General features: G+C 53.3%; 2 long non-coding RNA genes across 2 annotated transcripts; one reads left to right on the top strand and one right to left on the bottom strand.

The window, feature by feature from the left end:
• Positions 1–10,807: 10,807 nt before the first annotated feature.
• On the bottom strand, positions 10,808–13,529 carry LOC131487748 (uncharacterized). The gene is made up of 3 exons (XR_009249937.1): positions 13,446–13,529; positions 12,605–12,829; positions 10,808–11,030 (listed from the first exon to the last, which is right to left on the bottom strand). It is a non-coding gene; the product is annotated as an uncharacterized LOC131487748 (long non-coding RNA).
• Positions 13,530–13,642: 113 nt separating this feature from the next.
• LOC131487747 (uncharacterized) lies at positions 13,643–19,863 on the top strand. The gene is made up of 4 exons (XR_009249936.1): positions 13,643–13,928; positions 17,439–17,572; positions 18,408–18,494; positions 18,878–19,863. It is a non-coding gene; the product is annotated as an uncharacterized LOC131487747 (long non-coding RNA).
• The last annotated feature ends 1,405 nt before the right edge of the window (positions 19,864–21,268 follow it).

Here is a 21,268-nt window from a genome sequence, read left to right as displayed (position 1 = left end):
TAAAATGGAGACAAGAATAGCCTTTGTAGAAAAGTTCCAAAAGCACCCGGTCGTAAATGAAAACGTGGCACAGTCTTGTGTATCTGAAAAGCAAAGTCCCAGCAGTGTTATTCACAATAGTCAAAGGCGGAAGTGACCCACGTGTGGATAGGTGAACAAAATGCGGAATATCCATACAATGGGATATGATTCAGCTTTAAAAGAAAGGAAATTCTGGGACGCCTGCGTGGCTCCGTCAGTTAAGCATCTGACTCTTGATCTTGGCTCAGGTCGTGATCTCACGGTTCATGAGATCGAGCCCCACCTCGGGCTCTGTGCTGACAAAACGAAGCCTGCTTGGGATTCTCTTCCTCCCTCTGCCTCTGCCCCTCCCCCACTCGTACTTTTTGTTTTCTCTCTCCCTCTCAAAAACAAAGAAATAAACTTTAAAAAATCCTTAAAAAAAAAAAAGGAAGGAAATTCTTGCACCTGCTACCATGGATTAAACCCTGAAAACATTACGCTTAGTGAAATAAGTCGGTCACAAAAGACAAATACTGTGTGATCCCACTCATGTGGGTTACCTACAGTAGTTAAAGGGACAGAAGTCGGAATGGTGGGGTGCCAGGGGCTGGGGGGAGGGGAAACGAGGAACTGTTTGATGGGTATAGAGTTCCAGATTTGCAAGATGAGAAAGTCCTGGAGATCTGTTTTATAACAATGTGACTATATTTAGCACTACTGAAGTATACGCTTAAAAATAGTCCATTTTAGGGGCGTCTGGGTGGCTCAGTGGGTTAAGTGTCCAACTCTTGATTTTGGGTCAGGTCATGATCTCACGATTTGTGGGTTCGAGCCCCTTCTTGGGCTCTCTGCTCTGATAGCACAGCCTGCTTGAGATTCTTCCTCTCTCTCTCTGCCCCTCCCCTGCTCGCTCTCTCTCTGTTTCTCTCAAAGTAATATTTTTAAAAATGGTCAGTTTTATGGTATGCATATTTTACCACAGTTTAAAATAAATCCAAGTCCTGCAACGGCCTAATAACTTGTGAGTTGGGTGATGTGGGTGGGGTGGCCTCTGCTGGGGAGGGTTTGAGGACACCTGAAAGGAGCTGGCATCTGAGGTGATGTTTTGACAAGGTTACGTGGGATGGGGAAGGTCTGACACAAGGACAATCATCCTCAACGGCCCGAGAAACAGTCCCTCAGTCCCTACCTGCCCCCTGCCCCCGCCCCACGGGGCTCAAAGGAGAGAATGGGCTGCTAGGACATCTTGAGGGGGCAAACAGGGGGGCCATGCTGGAGCGAGGAGGGGCAGCACTGAGGTCTGGCGCTCCTTCCCTGGGAGAGCCTGTTCCCAGGGCTCTACTGCGAGCGCCTACTCCCAGTTCATATTCTGTGAGCACCTACTGGGTGTCAAGCCAGGCAGAACATTACAGGGAGGGGGATAGGGGCCAGAGACAGAAGACCTGTCCCAGCCCCCAACACAGCAAGGCTTAAGGGCACGGCGGGTTCCGGAGAACCCCAGGAACACTCAGGGGCGCCGTGCCCAGCACAGAGAGGCTCAGCGTGAGTCTGGGAACGCGCAGCATGCTCGCTCCTGCTCTGCTGTGTTCCGTCCCGGGCCATCCTGTCAGTCGGAAGAAATCTTATCTTCCCTCAGGTCTAGGACAAGGCCTGCACGATCCTATTCATTAGCAAATTAGCGAATTTCCTGATGGCTTCTGCGTGCCCCACCGCAGGGAGGGGACTCCCTGACCTCACTGCACCTGCTCACATGGCTGGTCCTGGATCCAAGTCTGGGCTCTGCCACCTGTTAGTTCTGTGGCCTTTTTGTGCCTCAGTTTCCTTGTCTGTAAAAGGGACATTATTTAATAGTACCTGATTCGTGGGACCGGGAAGCACTTATGGCCATGCCTGGCACATAGTAAGTGCTGTGCAACTCTGAGCTGTTTTTATCGTTGTCATTATTTCACGCTCTCCTGCACGCCTTCTCTTGTTCACACCATTCATCTGATATTCGTCTAAATATTTTATGTTGCCTTTGTTCTGTGCGTTAAGGAGGTCCGCTCAGAGCAGGGGCTGAGTTAGATCCTTTCCTCCAGCACGGTCACGGCTAAGTCACATAAGCAGACACGCGGGGCTGAGCTCTCAGGACACCTTCGCCGTCACGATCGTATCTCCCTTTTACATCCTCCTCGGGAGAGGACCCCAGAAACGTGAGCGACTTGCCTAGAGCGGAGCCGGGGTCGGAACCCAGGTCTCCTGACCCCAGACTGCATGCTTTCTCGGCCAGGTGCAGTGACAGCTGTAGGATCTCGGCCGAAGGACAGACAAATGAAGGTGGCTACTCCCTCACTGTCCTGCACTGTGCCCTCCAGGAGCGGAGGCAGCAGCCGGGAGAGAGTGGCTGACGGGTGGGGACGTGGCCCCCAAGTGGGTGAGCAGGCGACGAGAGAGGCCTCATCACGTCCATTCACTGCCTGCCCTGCTGCTCAGCCAGAGCTTGTGCAAAGGCAAATAGCTCGCCCTGGGGCTTTGGTGACAGGCCTAACGGCATCATATTCTCCCACGAAAGAGGGATCGAGGGCCTGGGCAACATCTGGAAAGCACTCTGAAGGGACTCCCTGTCACCGAGGGCTGTGGAGCCTAGGGTTGCCCTGACATGCCCCCGCCATCCCCGGGACACTGGGCACCCCCGCCTCGTTGTGGTGTTTGCTGGGAACAAAGACATCTTGGCAACCCGGCAGGCATCCTGCACGGGACAAATGGGGCTGGGCATCTGTATTTTTAACACATTTCCCACTTGGAAGCTGCCTGATTGGAGGAGTTCCAGTCACTTGTTGGGGTGGGGCTAGGGCCGCTCAGTCACCTGGCCAAAAAGTCACTGTCCCAGCTTCAGGAGCCGGCCTCCGAGTCTGGGACGTGCCCCCTCCTGTCACGTACCAACTGGGTTAACTTCAGGCAGGTCTCTCCCTTCTGGGCCTCAGTATACACATCTGTAAAAGGGCAGTTTGGGATTAAGACCCTCCAAGTCTCCTTCCCGCTGGGACATTCTCACAGACGAACACCCCACCCCTCTCCAAGGAGACGGAGGGACCCCAAGTGAGAGGCAGCCAGCCACGCAACCCAAGGCCCCGGCTCCAGCTGGATATCCCAGTTGGCAAGAGGGACAGAAAACCAGGGGCGACAAGTGTCAGACAGCAGAAACCACTAGGAGTAAATTAAAGAATGATGTGATACGGGGGCGCCTGGGTGGCTCAGTCAGTTAAGCGTCTGACTCCGGCTCAGGTCGCGATCTCACAGTGCGTGAGTTCGAGCCCCACGTCGGGCTCTGTGCCATCAGTGTGGAGCCCGCTTCGAATCTTCTGTTCCTCCCTCTCTCTGCCTCTCCCCCACTCATGTGCTGTGTCTCTCAAAAATAAATAAACATTTAGGGGGAAATGAGGTAAAATTTTTTGAAAAAAATTAAAACATGATGTGATAGAAAGCCAGGAATATCCTGGGTACTCGTGGGACCCAGCAGAAGTATAAATGGAGGTCGCAGCCCATTCCCCTTCTCTCCTACCAGGTCTCCACCCTGCATCCTGAGGGGCCTCATGGGCAGTGTGGACACATAGCAGTTCGGTCCGCTTCCCCTGCCGACCACGCCACACACACCACCCAGCCAACCCTTGGGCCAACCCCTGAGGTTGCTCATACAGGCGACACGGTGACCAGGGGACCAGACCCCTTAGGGACCAGACCAGGGGAAGAGGTCCCCATGCCTGCAAGCAGGCTCAGGATGTTTGGACGGGGAGTGCCGGCGTTCTCAGGGCCCCGAGTGGCGTCTGGATGGGAGGATTTGTTCTCCAGGAAGGCACGTCACCTTGGCCCATGGACCTCACACCTCATGAGCAGGATGGCAGCCGGAGCGGGCCCTCCGCGTCAGGCTGTAAGGCTGGTCCTATAGGTAGCCACGGGGCAGGGTTGCCGATTGGGTTGAGGTGATGAGGGAAGGCCCGGAGAAGGGAGGCTCTGAGCCGAGACCCGATTAAGAAGCGGGCAGCCTGCCAGCTCTGGGAAAAAAAACATTCTGGGCAGTGGGAGGTGCTCCTCCCGCCCTCCCGGCCCACGGCCGGTGCCTCCGGGCCCACCCTCGGCCCCCGCCAGGCGGGGAGGGGCCCCGAGAGGCCACCTGGAAGCAATCTTCCCCAGCCCGCTCCCTGAAAGTGAAAGCCACTGCCTTGATAGTCTCCAAACTGCCTTTCTTTCTCCCTTCCCTCCAGGGAGGGAGGCTGCAGGAGCCCGGGAGGGGAATGAGGGAGGAGATTAGCCGGAAGCACCCGGCCGGCCCCTGGTTCTCTGGCGTTGGATGAGCAGCCCTCGAAGCCTGTGCGGTTGGCACTGTCCCTCCCTCCCACTTTTCTCTACCCTGAAGCACAGAATCTTGAGACCCAGGCGAGGGTTCTGCCCCTCCGGCCTGGAGCCCTTTCTGACCTTTGAGCGGTCACTTTCTGTCTCTGAGCCTCTGTCCTTCTGCTCCTGAAGAGGAGAGATTAGAGAGATCCGACTTCGAACTTCCTAACCACATGGCAAGCTTTCATCCTGTTCCTGTCTCCTCCAAGCACGTTTCAGGGACTTCTTTGGTGAACACCCAAATAATATTCAACTGGAACTCATGTGGCCCCGCATTCTCTCGCCTTCAAAAACGTGTCTTCAAATGCTTCCGCATTCTTCCCTTCGAGAGGTGGGGACTGCAGCCCCTCCCCTGGATTCTGGGCCGAGCTTAGTGACTGATTGACCACCAGACTATGGCGGAGGTGGCACTAGGTGACCAAGGGTGGGTCAGAGGGGGCCACGCTGCTACTCCCGGGTTCACCAAACACTTGTGCCGAAGCCCTGGGTCCCGTGCCAGGCGTCCTGCCACAGTGAGGTTGCCCTGAACGTGCAGAGAGCACTCGGCGAGGCCAGAGATTTCTAGAAGAAACAGACGTCTGGCCATCTCCCACCTAACTGCTCCAGCCCCTTACCGCTTCAGCTCCAGCCACCATCTGTCTGCAACTAGGCGAGGCCCCAAGCCAGAACCGCCCTGCAAAGCCCTTCCTGGGCTCCAGACCCACAGAAACTGTGAAAGATACTGAACGAAGTGTGTTTGTTTCTGGCCGCGGAGTTTCAGGCAGGTTTGTTTTGCGGCAACGGTAACCGAAACAGCCATGGTCCCCTGCACCGCCTGGGCTGGACATCCTCTCTTTGTCCCCCCAGATCCCTGTCCACCCTCCTCCTGTCTTTCTGGCTCCAAGAGGCCACCTCCCCTCCCCCTGTCTTCTGTGTGAACAGCATCACTGGGCTCCCCAGGCTTCTGGCTTCTAGGGGACACTGTATGGGGAGCAGGTTGAGCGAGGCATGTGTTTCCTGACTTCCTCCTTGCCAGGTCCCAGCGGTCACAGAGCCACTCTACCAAAAGGCGACAGCTCCTGTCAGGCTCCCCTCACTGGACGGCTTGCTTTCTGGGTTCCAGTAACCGCCCCCTCCCTTAGCTCTGCAGGCCTGGGGGATAGCGCCCTCCTCTTCCCCATCCCTGTACCGTTCCCTTAACACTGGCCGGGCCTTTATAAGGAGCCCTTTGTTAAGCTCCCCTCTATTAACCTGCCCAAGTATGTCCTCTGATTCCCACCAGGGCCTCACCCGATGGCTGATGCCAGCCGTAATCGTAGCTCTGCTCCATCACCCACCCCACCCCACTGTTCGACACCGTCCTGATTGGAGGCCGCATATCTGTGTCTGCACATTCATTTATTCGACAAACATTTCTTCACCACCTGCCAGGTAATCAAGGGGTCAAGGATACGGCAGTAAACAGGGCAGGCTATATGCTAATGTGGGGGGGGGTGGTAGGGGCAGGGGGCACAGGTGGTAAACAAGTGAATAAATGTGAGATAATTTCGACAGTGATGAGTGTGTGAAGAAGATAAAGCCAGGTAACGGACGGGGAAAGACACACAGCCTCAGACACCCTGCACTGGAGACCCATATCTGGGGTGCGGTTCATGCGGAATATCTTCCAGCACTGGAAGAGCTAGGCTCGCAAACTGTATGGCATGATTTTTGGCTACACGACAGCCTTCCACAACCACTTGCGAATTGCTCAGTTGAAAGAACAAAGGAAGAAACAACGCTCACTGGTGTGATCTTCCTGACAGGTTTTCAGAGGTTAAAACCAAGCTGGTGTAACAGGGCCTGTGGCTGGATGGAGCTCCAATATGGATGAAACCAAAATGGCGGAAGTCATCTTGAACACTTCTCCAGAATCCACATCTGACGCCCTCCTGCACCCCTTGCACATCGGCTCTGACTTGGGCTCTGCTTGTCTTGGGAAGATGATGGTGAAGGCCAGAGAGGGGCTCTAGGGAAGTGGCCAAATCTCTGTCGGCAAAGAACAGAGGCGCCAGGCAAGGCCTCTAAGGCCAGAGCTCCCTTCTCCCCTCAGAAGCAGAGGGGGAGTTCCCATGACACCCGCCCTGGCCTGCACCCCAGCTGGGCACACACAATATAGCCGCTTGTTTGAGACCCCGGCGAGGCCATAGGCCTTGCGTGCCCTGAGATGGGCTGGAATGAGCGAAAGATCTGGGCCACTCTCCCCAGCTCTGGGGAGCTTGTTTCCAGCATCTCTGGCCGTGGTTCCTCTACCCACCGACAGTTTCTTGGTCCTATCAGAACTGTTCCAATGCTTCTTCCCACCTTGAATTCTCACCTGCTTCTCTCTGGTGCTTCAAATCCTAGGACGCTATGGTCAGTAAGGATGCCAAGGCACTCACCACTCTCACTTTACGGATGAGGAAGATGAGGCCCAGGGAGGAGATTGTGTTGGCCAACCTCACCGAGTTGGTATAAGAACCCTAGTAGAACCCAGGCCACTGTCCTCCTCTTTCCGTGATCCTCACCCTCATTTCATGAGGCCGGCCCAAGCCCACCTCCAGGATGTCTGCCCTGACACCCACTCCTCTGCCCTCTCCCCATTTTCCCGAGAGCCTTGGCTGTGCTCCGCTCCGTCTGGCCATCAGGTATGTCCGTCTTATTCTCTTATGCGTGAGTTCAACCCCCAGTGAGAGTGGGACTCCTATTTTCTTTCTCGTCTCCGTCAAATTCCCGGCAGAGGCCCGGGTATACACCAGCTCTTGGGTAAATACTTCTGGTTTGGTTAATTCATTAATGGGCAGCGTCTTTGGTTTTCCCCAACTGAACTGTCTCCCCCGACCCAGGAGGAAGGAGAGGATTTTCAACTGTGGAAGTGAAGCAAACACAGAAAAATCTCTGATGTTCCACACTGTGTCCAGCTCATTTCGGTTCCCAGCATTCTGAGTGAGTGAGTGGGTAGGTGGGCGGCACAATGTCCTCTGTGGTCAGAGGGCTGCTCCAGGGGTCCAAGCTCTTGAAGAAGTGCCTCTGTGGGGAGCCCCGGGGGGTGGGCTCCAGGGCTGGACTTGGGTAGAGCCCAAGGCCTGAGAGAACCCAGTGCCCATGGCTATAGGATAGGAGGCAGCCATATCTAACCCTCCTCCTTTGGCTGGGAGCATGACCCTAGCCCCAGCCTCTCTCTTTCCTAGATGCTGCCACTGACCAGAAGAGAAAGTGACAAAAGGACCACGATTCTAGTCCACAATGAGCTGCCTGAGTCCTCCTGTTTTTCACAGGGCTTTTCTCCTGGGATTTTCAGAGTTTTCTCATTTTTTAGCCTCTTTCTTCGGTTTCTTTCTAGTTGGTTTACAAATGGTAAATACGGTGATGTCAGTCCAGCTGTCCCAGAAGAGCCCCCTCCTTGGTCTTGGCTCCCTTGCCCACTCCCCTGGGTGACCCATTGGCCAGCTGGCCACTGCCCGGGGAGGGTGGGGGGCGGGGAGGGAGACAAAGGCCCCCTCTTTAGATCAGGCCATGACCTGTGCTCACTGGAGCTTTCACGCATCTCTGCCATTCCTGCCTTTATCAGATTAGCTTTAATTAGACAAATGAAAATCACATGGGGCAGAGGGACAGGAAGCCCTGTGCTCTCGGGAGCGCCTTTCAGCCAAAGGATGGGGGCTGGGCAGCCACTGGGGAAGGAGATGGACATTTGGCGGGAGGCACCCATCTGTGCGCACGAGAGCCCATCCATAAGCGCCTTCCCCAAGCAGGATCCAGACAGCTACCTGAAAAAGCACAAACTTCCATCACTAACTTGGAGAAGCTGGAGCATTTTGTGAGTCACAGACGAGACCCCTTTGGAAATCTGCCGAAGGCTCTCAGAGCTGCCATCCGATAGATACATAATGGGAGCCACGCGTATGAGCCACATATATAATTTACAATTTTTAAGTGGCCACATTAAAAAAATTTTTTTAAGTTATTTTAATAATCATTTTAAATATTTTTAATGTTTATTTATTTAGGAGAGAAAGAGTGTGCGTTGGAGAGGGACAGTGAGAGAGAGGGAGAGAGAGAATCCCAAGCAGGCACCATGTTGTCAGCACGGAACGCAACATGGGGTTCAAACTCACAACCTCGACATCATGACCCGAGCTGAAATCAAGAGCCAGACGCTTAACCGACTGAGCCACCCAGGCGCCCCTGGTTCCTCTTTAAATGGAGAGACTCCGCCTCAGGCTAAGAGAAAGCACCCATTTGCCGAAGATTTTTTTTTTTTAACTTTTTGTTTTAAAATTAGAGATTCACAGTAGGTCGCAAAGATGAGAGAGGTCTCACGTACTCGTCACCCGGTGCATACGTCCTACCTAACTGAAGTACAGAATCAGACCCAGGAGATGGACATTGGTTTTGTGGACAATGTGTGTGTATGGTTTCACAACGTTGTATCAGGTTCTGATAGATTCTGGTAACTACCACCACAATCTAGATCTGCCTAGGTTTTAACGACATGGCTTTGTTTCCTTTGTGTTACTTTTTACTGCTGTAGTCTCTCTATGCAATTGATACTATTTTTCCACTTACAATAATGACATAACATTTCCTTTTTAATTAAATTTCCTTTGGTAAAAAAAAAAAAAAAGAAAAGAAAAGAAAAAAGAAAAAGAGGGGCACCCGGGTGGCTCAGTCAGGTAAGCCTCCAACTCCTGATTTCGGCTCAGGTCACGATCTCACGGTTTGTGAGTTCGAGCCTCGCATCGGGCTCCGCGCTGACAATGTGGAGCCTGCTTGGGATTCTCTGTCTCCCTCTCTCTGCCTCTCTTTCTCTCTCAAAAATAAATAAATAAACATTAAAGAAAGAAAAGGAAAAGAAATGGATTTGAGGAAGTGTATCAAGCAAACAAGGACACGGATTGTGCTCAGGAGTAACAAAGTGGCAAAGTGTCGCCTAAATAACAACTTATATGGAATGTTTACAACGTCCCAGGTACTGTTCTAAATGTTTTATATGTATCATGCCATTTAATCTACCCAACAGGCCTTTGAGGGCAGCTCTGCTATTATTATCCCATTTTACAGATGGGGAAAGTTAAGACACATTTTCAAAGTTCAGAAGCATTGATCTAGACTTTTTTACCCAAATACAGCATCACTCATGGTTTAAAAACATGTAGATATACTGCACATAACTTTTAAAACCCAAATGAGACTAAACAAAACAAACGAGAACCCAATAAGCAATGTTACTGCTTAGGGGGGCCTCAAGATCACGGTTAAGTCAAGGCATCCAGGCGAGGCCCTTACAGAACTGTATTGCTGGACCTCCCAAGCTCTGCTTTGGCTGAGGGAGGGACCGTCATGCTCTGGTTGTCCTGGTTCAGAGGGCACGAGCTCCCATCCTTGGGAAGAATGGGCAGATATAAAGAAGAGAAAGCTCCTTGGCCTGGAGCCCTGGGTCCAAGGTCTCTCCAGGGTCTACTCTCAGTCCCCTAATAGCCCAAGAAGCTAAAGGATTACAAGGTAATCCTGGTTCATCGGCTACACTCTGCTTGAATCGTAAGGTGTTTGAGCTGGAAGGGACTGCAGACTCTCCTCTCCTTTGATGGAGGGCAGCAGAGTGGCCAAGGTCATTGTACAGGTGAGGGTGGAGGCAGACGCTACCTACCCACATGGAAGCAAAGGGTGGCCTCCCCTGTCCACGGTCAAGGCCGGATTTCAGCAAGGGTTTGTTGAGCGAGGAAATGGACAATCTAGGTGTCTGACCAAGCTCTCACTTCCCCGCCATTACCCTCTGCCTCTTCCTAAAGCAGAGGATGTAAAATGTTAGCTGCATCAAGGGCTAATAACCGCACAGTCCTGGGGCCACCTTCGGAGATTCTGAATCAAGAGGTTAGAGAGGAGCCTGGGAATTTGAATTGGAGACAATGCTTCCCCTCTTCCCAGCTCACTCGTTTCTGGGTAGATACAAAGGTGATGCCCACGCTGGTGTTTTGACGGGTGATTTTCCTCTGTATCTCCCTCCCCTGCCCTGGCTGCACAGCACCCCCTGGCTGAGAGTCCTGGCGTTGTTCAGAAACATGTGGACTCTGCCCCTCCTTTGGGACCCTTTACCCAGCTAGAGGGTTGCACAGACGGGCGGGCCTGGCTCCCCTTCGCCTCTCGCCCCCAGGGCCCACCAGGCTTAGTCTGGGAGAGCTGATGAATGTCCATGACCACAGCAGGCCCCATAAAAAGGGTTATGGGGTGTTGCTGAGTTTACAAGCCTGTTCTTGTAAAGCTGCCAGACTTGGGGTGGCCATAGCCCTTATGGAAGAAGGACGAGAAGAAATTTTCCCTCCGTCTAGTGCCACACACCCAGTCACTTTCATGGGAACCGCGGTGGCCTCATTGCAAGAACAGCAGGCCGTGAATCAGAAGACGCTGATCAAGGGGAGGGACTGCAGCTCACAGCTGACCCACTGGACCTTTCTGGGCCTCCACTTACCCATCTGTGAAGTGGGCCTTTCCCCCACCTCCCAGAGGTGGTTGTGAGGATGATGCAGCTAAGCCTGTGGCGTTACAGAGCTGTCAAAGGGTCCCCATCAGAGAATCTGAGCGGCGAGGGCGTCTCTCTGGGGCCAAGTTGGGGAAGAGAGGTGTGCTGATCCCCTCTGTTCCCATCACTGCTCCGGCCCCTGTGGGTGAAGAGTGTGGCCTCAGAGGCAGGGGCCAGCGTGGCTGCTGTAGAGGAGGGAGGTCCAGGGACAGTCCCGGAGATCCCCAGCCTCTGTGGCACCGGGCAGGCTGGCTTCCTGGCTGCCCTCACCCGTTCCTAGGCCTGGTTTGTGTCTGGTGAGAAGCGCCAGGCTGGTGCGGGCTGCTGGCCCTGCTCTGGGCCGGGCCGGGGTCCCAGGAGTGCCCTGTCGATGCTTGATCTTCGGCACGCTTTCCCCAGTTGGCTTCCAGACCTGGATGGTCTGTGTCAAGGCCTTTCAACATGATCAAACACAGCATCCAGCACTGGGGACAGCTTGGCAAGTGTGAGGTGTAACTGGCGTTTCACATGAGCACTTAAGCCGCCAATAACCAGGCGGCCCCAGAGCAGGGGAACCCAGCCGCCGCTCCCCGAGAGCTCCATTAACATTTCCGACCCATGCACGTAGACGGGGGTTTGAATCTTGTTGGCAAAAGACCAGAGAGGCAGGCGGCTAGTGGTGCCAGCGAGGGGGTGGCGACAGGGGCCAGAGCCTCGAAAAGGGTACCGTCAGGGCCATGGTGACTGCAGCCTAGGTCACCGGGGCCCTAAGACGAATGGTAGCAATAAAGAGCCAACACGGTGCTGAGTGAGCGCTCTGCCCCGTTCTCTACAACAGACCACAACTGTGCGGACCCTTCCATGGATGAGGCTCAGGCTGACCGACCTGCCCAACGGCACAGAGCTGGCAAGTGGGGAAGCCAGGACTCAAACCTGGCATTGAGGTATTTTAGGAACAAGCCCCCAATGAGGGAGCAGATCCCGGGTGACGAGCAGACCAAAGGAGAAAACCAGAATGCCTTCCGTGTGTTTTTGCCCCCAGGCCAACTTCCGTTCCTGGCATGTGTGGGCCATTCTGCCCATCCCCAAGCTTCTCTCCGTCCCTCCACCTCCACTGGGGATGTCCATGGGCACATCTGGGCAAGATCAGTTGTGCACCAACTTAAACACACACACACCCCAAAACTGTTTTTAGTAAATATAAACTAAAATAATTGCTTTCAAAACAGGCTTTGGCTCGTAACATATGCTTTGCATGCCCTTGGGCAAATGGCTTGACCACTCTGAGTGGCTTGGCTTGTCCCTCTGCAAAAATGGGTTAACGGTGGCTCCTACCACATGGGTTCACATTGTGGAAGCCCTGAGCCTGGCACTTAGGCAGCAGGCCATAAATGTGTGAGCTTTCATTGTAGTCCTAGGCAGGCAAGGTGCAGTGTGGGCAGAACGGGGTACCAGGAACATCTTGGAGCCCAGCGATGATAAAGCCACGGGGTTTCCCAGTGAGAAAGCCACAGAACCTTGCCTCTGTGAGAACTACCCATCGCTCGGTGGCCAGGATAATGGGGGACTCTGGTCGATACCCTGCTGGGGGAGCAGAGGTTTGCCAGAGGAGGCTGGGGTCAGGCAGGGTCCCACCTTAGGAGGAGCCTGAGTGAGGAGCACGGTGCCCAGGCAGAAGTATCATGGGCTAGAGCCCCACTTACGGCAACGCTGGCATCATCTCTCCTCCCTCACCTCAAGTGGTGTCAGGGGCCTCACTTGTCCCCAGGCCCCGCAAGCTGTGGGGGCCGAAGCCCCTAGAAGGCCTCATGCTGCTCACGGTCATCCAGAGGCTGCAGAGGAGGTGGCGATGGGCCTAGCCCAGGTCCCCTGTGCTCGGCGGTGTGCTGGACCCACACCAACTCATACAAACCTGTTCCAACTCGTGAACCTCCCCGACATGTTTTCAGGAATTTCACCCTTAAAAATTCAATGATATGGACACACAGTTAAATACATTATATTAAAACAAAGGTAACAAATAATCAAAACTCATCGCTTCCTGGGGACTCGGTTGAGCGTCCAACTTCTGCTCAGGTCGTGATCTCATGGTTCGAGGGCTGGAGCCTGGCATTGGGCTTTGCACTGACAGCACAGAGCCTGCTTCAGGTTCTCTGTCTCCCTCTCTCTCTGCCCCTCCCCTGCTGGCGCTCTCCAGTACATATATTTACTATCACGAATGCCAGGAGATCACTTGTATCTATGGCATGTGCAGGAAGTACCCCACTATGGTGCACCGACGCAGACCTCTTCCCAGCTCTGCCTTCTGGGATATTGCCTTGGGAGCCTGAAATTGGCCTCGGGGAGTTTTCCATTTGGGCGATCAGCAAACCCTCCAGGCCAGGGCTGACCCTCTCCGGAGCAGGTTGTTAAACATTTAGAAGCACACCAACACCCGCGGGCCGCTGGGGCGCTGCGATGGGTACTCTGGGTACTCTGGGTACTCGGGGCCAGAGCCCAACCCCCCTAACGGAGGGAGGCGAGGCTGCTCTTCTCTACTGGGATTTACGTCCACCCCCAGACCTCCAGGACTTACTTTAGAACAAGTGAGGAGGCTCCGGAATTGATTGGACCCATTGTTCCCCATCCCGCCGGTGGACTCCGCCCCCCATTGTCCACGGCCCCTCCCAGCGGCTCAGAGGCTCCTCCAAGACCGGAGCTGGGAGGGGCCTCGCGGTCGGAGCCTTGGACCGCAGCCCCGCGCCTATTGTGAGCTCCCCATCTGAGGATCTCGGGGTTTCCTTGTCCCTGGGCCTCAGAACCCACTGGGGAGCGGCCTGTTTATGGCAAATGATGCCTGTTTGCTTTGATTTCTAGTTCAGACCCTGGGGCCACTACTGTGTCCCCATAAATTAAAGGCTGCGTATATTTGAGGGAATTAAGCAAGACTGTGAAGGCCTGGGAACGCCGGGGCCTTCGGAGAGGGCAGGCATGGCGTGTATCATGTCCACATCAAGGCCGGTGTCTCTGGACTTGGGGACCGGGGTGACACCGTGTCTGTTCTAGACCCACATACTGGGTAGGAAGAGAAACAACAAGGCTCCATGACCTCTTGTTCTTCCCTTCCCTTTTCCAGTCTTTGCTCAAACTTTGCTCCCTTCCAGGAGGTGCCCCCCTCCGCCCCCATCACACACCCCAAACTGAGGGAGGGTCTCAATCTTTCTTTCAGGGTCCCGCCCAGGATAAGCATAAGAATGTCCAGGATGCGCCTAGTCTCACTCTTCCATGCTTAATTTTTTTTTTTTTTAATTTTTAATGTTTATTTTTGAGAGACAGAGCGTGAGCAGGGAAGCCGCAACGACAGAGGACCTAAAACGGGCTGTAAGCGGACAGGCTGACAGCAGTGAGCCCCATGCGGGGCTCCAACTCACGAACCCACGAGATCATGGCCTGCACCGAGGCTGAGCCTCAACCGACTGAGCCACCCAGGCGCCTTGATATTTTTTCTTCTTTTCATTGTGTTAAAATGCATGCAACATAAAATTTACCACCTAACCGTTTATTACTGTGCAGTTCAGTGGCATTAACTACTTTCACGGTGCTGTGTGGTTATGCCCACCATCCGTCCCCCTAACGCGTTCCATCTCGTCAGTCTGAAACTCTATTTACCCAAACTCCCCGTTCTCCCTTCTTCCCAGTGCCTGACAACCATCATTCCACTCTCGGGCTTTTTGATTCTGACCCCTCTAAGCACCGCGTGTAGGTGGAATTAGACAATATTTTTGAGACTGGTTTATTTCGCCGAACATATTGTCCTCCAGGATCATCCGTGTTGTAGCATATTGCAGAATTTCCTGCCTTTTTAAGCCTGAATAATATTCCATTGTACGTGTGCACGTTCATTAGTAATCCATTCATCAGTCGGTACACACTTGGGTTGCCTCCATGTTTTAGCTGTTGTGAATAATGCTGCTATGAACATGGGTGGGCAAATACTTCTTTGAGACTCTTCTTTCGGTTCTTTCGGGTATATACTCAAAAGTAGAATTGCTGGCTCGTGTGGTAATTCTATTTTTAATTTTTTGAGGAACCTGCAGACTGTTTTCCACGGCAGCCATACCATTTAACATTCCCACCAACAAGGCATGAGGGTTCCGATTTCTCCACATCTTCGCCAGCACTTGTGTTCTGTTTGGGGGCTTTTTTGTTTTCTGTTTTTGTTTTTGTTTGTGATAGTAGCCATTGTAATGGGTGTGAGGTGGTTTTGATTTGCATTTCCCTGATGATGAGTGACAATGAGCATCTTTTCATGTGTTTATTGGCCATTGGTATATCCTCTTTGAAAAACTGTCTCTTCAAGTCCTTTGCCCATTTTTGAATTTTTATTCCTTTGCTGCGTTTAGGAGTTTCCTCTATATTCTGGATATGAAGCCTTTATCAGATGGATGATTTGCAAATGTTTTCTCCCATTCTGCGGGAGTGCCTTATCGTGCTACGGATGGTGTCTTATGAGGCGCAAAATTTCCAGTTTTCATGAAATCCAGTTTGTCTAGTTCTGCTTTTGTTGCCTGTGCCTTTGGTGTCACATCCAAGACATCATTGCCAAATCCAGTGCCATGAAGCTTTGTCCTATGATTTCTTTCAAGAGTTTAACTGTTTCAGGTCTTATGTTTAGGTTCTCGATCCATTTTGAGTTACCATTTATATACGGTGTGAGGTAAGGGTCTGGTTTTGTCCTTTCACATGAGGATATCCAGTTTTCCCAGCACCATTTCTTGGAAAAACTGTCCTCTCCCCATGAAATGGTCTCAGCACCCTTGTCAAAAATCATTTGACTGTATGTGCAAGGGTTAATTTCTGGGCCCTCTATTCTATTCCATTGGTCTATATGTCTGTCCTTATGCCAACACCACAGTGTTTTAATTACTGTAACTTAATAGCAGGTTTTGAAATCAGGAAGTGTGAGCCCTCCACTTTCATTCTTTTTTAAGATTGTTTCCACCATCCAGGGTCCGGTCCTGTGCTTGATTTTATTACACATGTTATTCAACAAATACCTAGTAAGTCCTCACTCTTCGCTGTGTTCTACGCCGTGGGGATTGGACGTGTCTAGCCCTAAGCTCTGGTGTGGTGGAGTTATGCCGTGGGCAATGTCTGAGATAGGGCCCACAGCACGGCATTCCCATTTCACAGATCAGCAGAAGGAGGTTCAGCAAAGTAAAGCAACTTAGCTGCCAAGTCACAATGCTGGGGTGAATGGAGTCTGAAATTTCCAGCTTTCTGTCTCCCTCTCCCACCGCAACCAGCTTCTCTGGTCCCCTGTCCCCAGACAGCGGTGAAAGGAGGAGGGAGAGAACGAGGTAGGGCTGCTACTCCCTGGGACTCCGAGAGGGCCATCCGAATGTCTAGAGGGGGTCTTCCGGCAGTTTGCTGTCCTTGAGTGATAGAAGTTCCTTTCCAGCTCAAGGGACCTTTGACAAAGACTAACATCATTGTGTAAGATTTGGTGGCCACAGCTCAGAATTCCCTTGCCACTTTCACTCTATCCCTTCCTCACAACCTCTATCACTTATTTTCTTGGATTATGGAGATTTGTGGGCAAGACTTGACATCCTGGTTGCTCTTGTGCTCCCTGGAGACGGCATCCCTGACATACTGTCTGTACCTTGCATGAGCCCAGCGCAGGGCCCAGCACACGTAGGAACTCCAAAAAGTTAGTGTGCAAAAGAAATGAGCACCGTCCTCCTGTGTCCAAAAGTGGCCTGGGCTGCCTCCATCAGATGGAGGCAACTTCTCCCCAGTGACCTGGTAGGGTTAGAAGATCTCAGGGCTGGCTGTGAACCTGAAGAGTACGGGTATACAACCTTTCAGGCTCCAGCTGAAAGGGGAGCACAGAGGCCTTCTTCAAAAGAAAACTGCCCACGTCCATCCCTGATGCCCGGGCACTCCCGAGAGCTGCAGGTCAAGGGGCTTCAGGTCTCAGGGGCACCCATCAGTGGGACCAATCCATGCAGGGGGACTGACACATACACCCCCCAGCATAGGGGGAAACCAAGGCCCAGAGAAGGGGAGTCACTTGGCTGAAGTTTTAGCCTTCATTTTTCACCTCTCTGAGGCAAGCACTTCACATTCTTTTTTTTTTTTTTTTTTAATATTTATTCACTTTTGAGAGAGAGAGGGAAACAGAGTACGAGCAGGGGAGGGCAGAGACACAGAATCTATTTGAAGCAGGCTCCAGGCTCTGAGCTGTCAGCACAGAGCCCCACACGGGGCTCGAACCCACGGACTGAGAGATCATGACCCGAGCTGAAGCCCAACGCTCAACCAACCGAGCCACGTGGGCGCCCCTACATTCTTGATAGTGTTTATCATGTACACATGGATGTACAACTCTCTCTTGGAGGCCCTGTTGTCAACTCTGTTGGGTATATACCCAAAGGAGAATCATTGGATCATACAGTAATTCCATTTTTCATTTTATGGGTAACCACCGTATGGTTTCCATAGGGCTTATACCACTTGACATTCCCTCCAGCAGTGGCTCATTCTGTCCCTCTGAGGTCAGCTCTGTCATCATTCTCTGTCACAGGTGTGCAGACTGAGACCTACCTGCCCAAGCTTGGAGGCTGGCTGCAGACCTGGTCTCCTGCCCCTCCCACCATGCTGCCTGCTCCGCACAGGGGATGGCGAGTCCTGCTTCATGGGCTTACCAGCGGAGTTAAGGTGAGAGAGCCTGTGGAGCCCTGTCACACCATGCCAGGCCCAGGGTGATGCCCAATCAAGAGCCCTTTCTCCACAGGGAAGAAGCATCACAGAGTGCTTTTCAGTTTTTATTTTTGTATTTGTTTTATATCAAATATAATTTAATGTCAAATTGGCTTCCATAAACACCCAGGGCTCATCCCAACAGGTGCCGTCCTCCGTGCCCATCACCCACTTTCCCCTCCCCCGCCACTCCCCATCAACCCTCAGTTGGTTCTCAGTATTTCAGAGCTTCTTATGGTCAACACTCAGATCCCAATGATGGCTGAATCCTTTTGCTGTTCCAAAGTTTCGGTGACCCGTAGCGTACGTGAAGCAAAGTCTTAAGTGCGCAGCTCAGTGAATATTTGTTTGTATGCATTGGGATATCCATCCTTCAGATCAAGAAGTAGAGTATTTCCAGTGCCCCAGAGAGTTTTCTCTGCCCCCTCCCCATTAACGCTCTCACAAAATGCTCTCAGTCATCAGCTGACAAGTATATACATACATCCACCCAGTAGGTGCCGGTTGCTATCGGTGGTGTTGTTATCGTCCTTAGCCCAATTGCCAGGACCTTCTGCCAGCTCAAGGCCACACACCGAAAGGCGGTGCCTAGGGCTGGTTCCATGAGTCAGTGAGGCACGTAATCCTACGTGGGGCACCTTGAAAGGCTAACCATCAGCACCCTCAGCTCTTATTTTGGTACTTGAAGGATTTCCGGTCTTTGGAGTGTTCCCCGGGGAGATACCTGCACCTGGGAACGGACAAACTGTCCACTTTTGTGAGTGAAGCTCTTTCATTCATTCCCATTTTTCAGATTAAGAAACTGAGGCTATCGTGGAGTCCGTGAAGGTACCAGTTGCTGTGGCCCTTGGAGCCTGGTCTGAAACCAAAGTCCCCGAAGGTACCGGCTGCTTGACGGTCCCTGGGAGCTGTTGCCAGTAGGTCTATCTGTCTCATTTGGGTCAGAACAGTGCCCTGTGTGGACAGAGCCCCACCCCTGGCCCCCTCCCGAGATCACCATTCCAGGGAGTGGCGGGAGGCAAGGCCATTCTGCCAGGACACCCTTAGTTCCACACGGCTTGCCCTCTCGGCCACTCCAAAAGGCCTCACCCTCCCTGTTTCCCATCAACGCTTCAGCATGCATGAAATATTAGGAAAATAGGGCTGAGTATTAGGTAATGACTGTCCAATTTATTCTGACAGCAAGAACCAGAGGGAGGAAATTGACATTGGTGATTTTACTTAGGCCCTGACAACCTTAATTAATCTTTACTCCTTTCCCAGAAAGCAAGGGCCTGCTATGGCGGTGTGAGCTCAGGCGGAGTCCTCGAATGTGCTGACCACCCTTGGTGCAGACAAGGCCGCCAACTTGCAGAGCCCAGAAGGACCCAGCGTGGCTCCCAAACAGACCAGGAGCTCCTCCTGGATCCCTCTAGCCGAGGCCAGCCTCTGTGTCCTCCTTAGCTCCTCCAAGGGAGGCAGAAAAAGCCAGAGAGCCTCTACCCACTTCTCAGAAGGTAAAACTGAGGCCTGGAGAGGGGCCTCGTCTTGCCTAAAGCCTACTGTGAACCAGCCCCACAGTCCTCTAGCAACCCAGAGGGCACCACGCCTCAGCAGCAAGGTTGGCCATGTCCTGTCAGTGGCCTTCAGCGGACGCATCGAGGGCAACCCAGGATAATTTGAAACCCTGGGCTTCTGGTGCCATCCCAGAGACCGCTGCATGAGAGTGTGGGAGTGCAGGCCAGTTCTGCCAGGCCATGAAGGCAGGGCTGAGGCTCCCCCGCCAGCATCCCCACCCCGACTGCCCCACTGGGAGCCCCGCACTCCATCCCTCCATCATCCAACAAAAGCTTCACTTTCAGGGCCCCCCAAATGGGGTTACGTGATTCTCTGACTTCTCAAACCAGCCCTGGGCACCACCCTTCAGTGTGTGTCTTTGAGCCGGCAGAAGGTTCTGGACATTGGCCCAAGGATGGTAACAGCAACGACAATAACAGCCAGTCCATATTGAGTGTATCCATGTGCTAAACCCCTTATTACCATGTAAGCCAGACAGTATTTGGGGTCCTTCATCACCTCTGTGAAGAGTGTACCATTATTAACCCTTTCCTCAGAAGTGGCCGCTGAGATTCGGTGAGGGTCGGTCAGTCCGCCAAGGTCCCCCAGCTGGTGTGGCAGAACTGGATCTCAAGGCCACTTCTGTCTGTCTTCCCAAGCTGACCGTCCTCCCACGTGGTCCCAGGGCAGGTGACACAAAGAGGACGGCCCTCCCTGACCTCACCCGAGCCTCTCCAGTCACTTTGCTTCCCAGCTCCCTGCACTTGGGCCTGGACTCAGTCAAGCACTGCGGAGGCTGGGCCCGCAGGGCCCTGCATACCTGTGGGCAATTAGGGAAGTCCCCTAGGGGGGGTGACTCATCCCCCAGCTACGTGGGGGCGCTTCAGGGAGGCCAAGGGTGGGCCCCTCCTGCCTGTCCTCTCTAGTGGTACTCTCCAAAGCCCCACGGTTCCCAGGCTTGGCATGGTTCCAGGACAGGAACCGTGGAGAGGAGAGAATTGGACATTGCACCGGCCCATGCTACCCACACTCTTTCCCTGTTGGGTCCTTTTACTGGTCTTATGAGCCCCAGTGTCACCCCATCCCCCATAAAATGGGGACATTTGCGCCGTCCCCATGGGGAATGTCCGGAGGCTCCAACCCCGGGACCGTGCAGTGTGCTATGTGCCCCAGGTACTCACGATAGCTTCGCTAACAAAAGTAGGTCATGTTTCCATCAATAGCCTTAACTAGAGAGGTTTCTGGATGTAACAAGAACAAAAACAAACAAACAAACAAAAAACCCAGGCTTTGGACGCAAAAGGCGTGGGTTTGCATTGGGCCGTGCCCCTCACGGTCTGGGTGTTTCTTAGGCTCCAGACTCAGTTTCTTCATCTGTAAAATGGGCTTAATGATCTCTGCCTTGCCGGATTGTTCTGATCCCATGAAATAATAATATATGCAATCTATTTCAATACAACAACATTCCTTAATGAAACGGTAGCAAGAAAGTCAAGTGGCTTGTCCCGGGTCACACAGCCGGCGAACTGGCTGAGTCAGAATTTGAGCCCAGAGCCCAGGCTGCTCCAGCCTCTGGCGGGGAAGACGCCAGGGTGCCGGAGGTAGAAAGAAGTGGGAGCCCCCCCCCCCGGGCCCCCTCCCGTCCCCCCCTCTGCCTTCCCCGCCCGGGGCCGCCCGGGGCCCCAGCATCCAGTGAAGGGCTCCAGCACCAGCCCAGACGCCACATGAAAGGTCCCAAGCTGCTCTGGGAGCCGGCTTCACACTCAGGGCCGCCTTCCCACAGAAACGTGTCAAAAAGTCAGTTTGATCCCTGTCTGCTCTGTGTGTTCCCACAGCCCGTCCTGCTCCACCCCCCCCCCCCCCCCCCCCCCCCCCCCCCGCCCCTGAGGTCTGCGGCCTCCCAGTGGCTCCAGAGGCGGGGACATCATTCCAGCATTTTCCATGGATTCATTTCCAGCAAACGGAGAGGCCTCACCTCCCCACCTCAGCCGGCTGCCGCGGTTGCGAGGGGCGGCCGGTCACAGGCCTCTCCTCTCCTTACCTTTCAGAGAGGTGACGGTCCAGTTTGGGAGGAGTTACAGCTTCGCTCCTGGTCCCACAGCATCGTCTCCTGGGGCT

Source organism: Neofelis nebulosa, chromosome 10, assembly GCF_028018385.1.
Source record: "Neofelis nebulosa isolate mNeoNeb1 chromosome 10, mNeoNeb1.pri, whole genome shotgun sequence".
Classification (NCBI taxonomy): Eukaryota; Metazoa; Chordata; class Mammalia; order Carnivora; family Felidae; genus Neofelis; species Neofelis nebulosa.
This window is presented reverse-complemented; position numbering and strand designations above follow the sequence as displayed.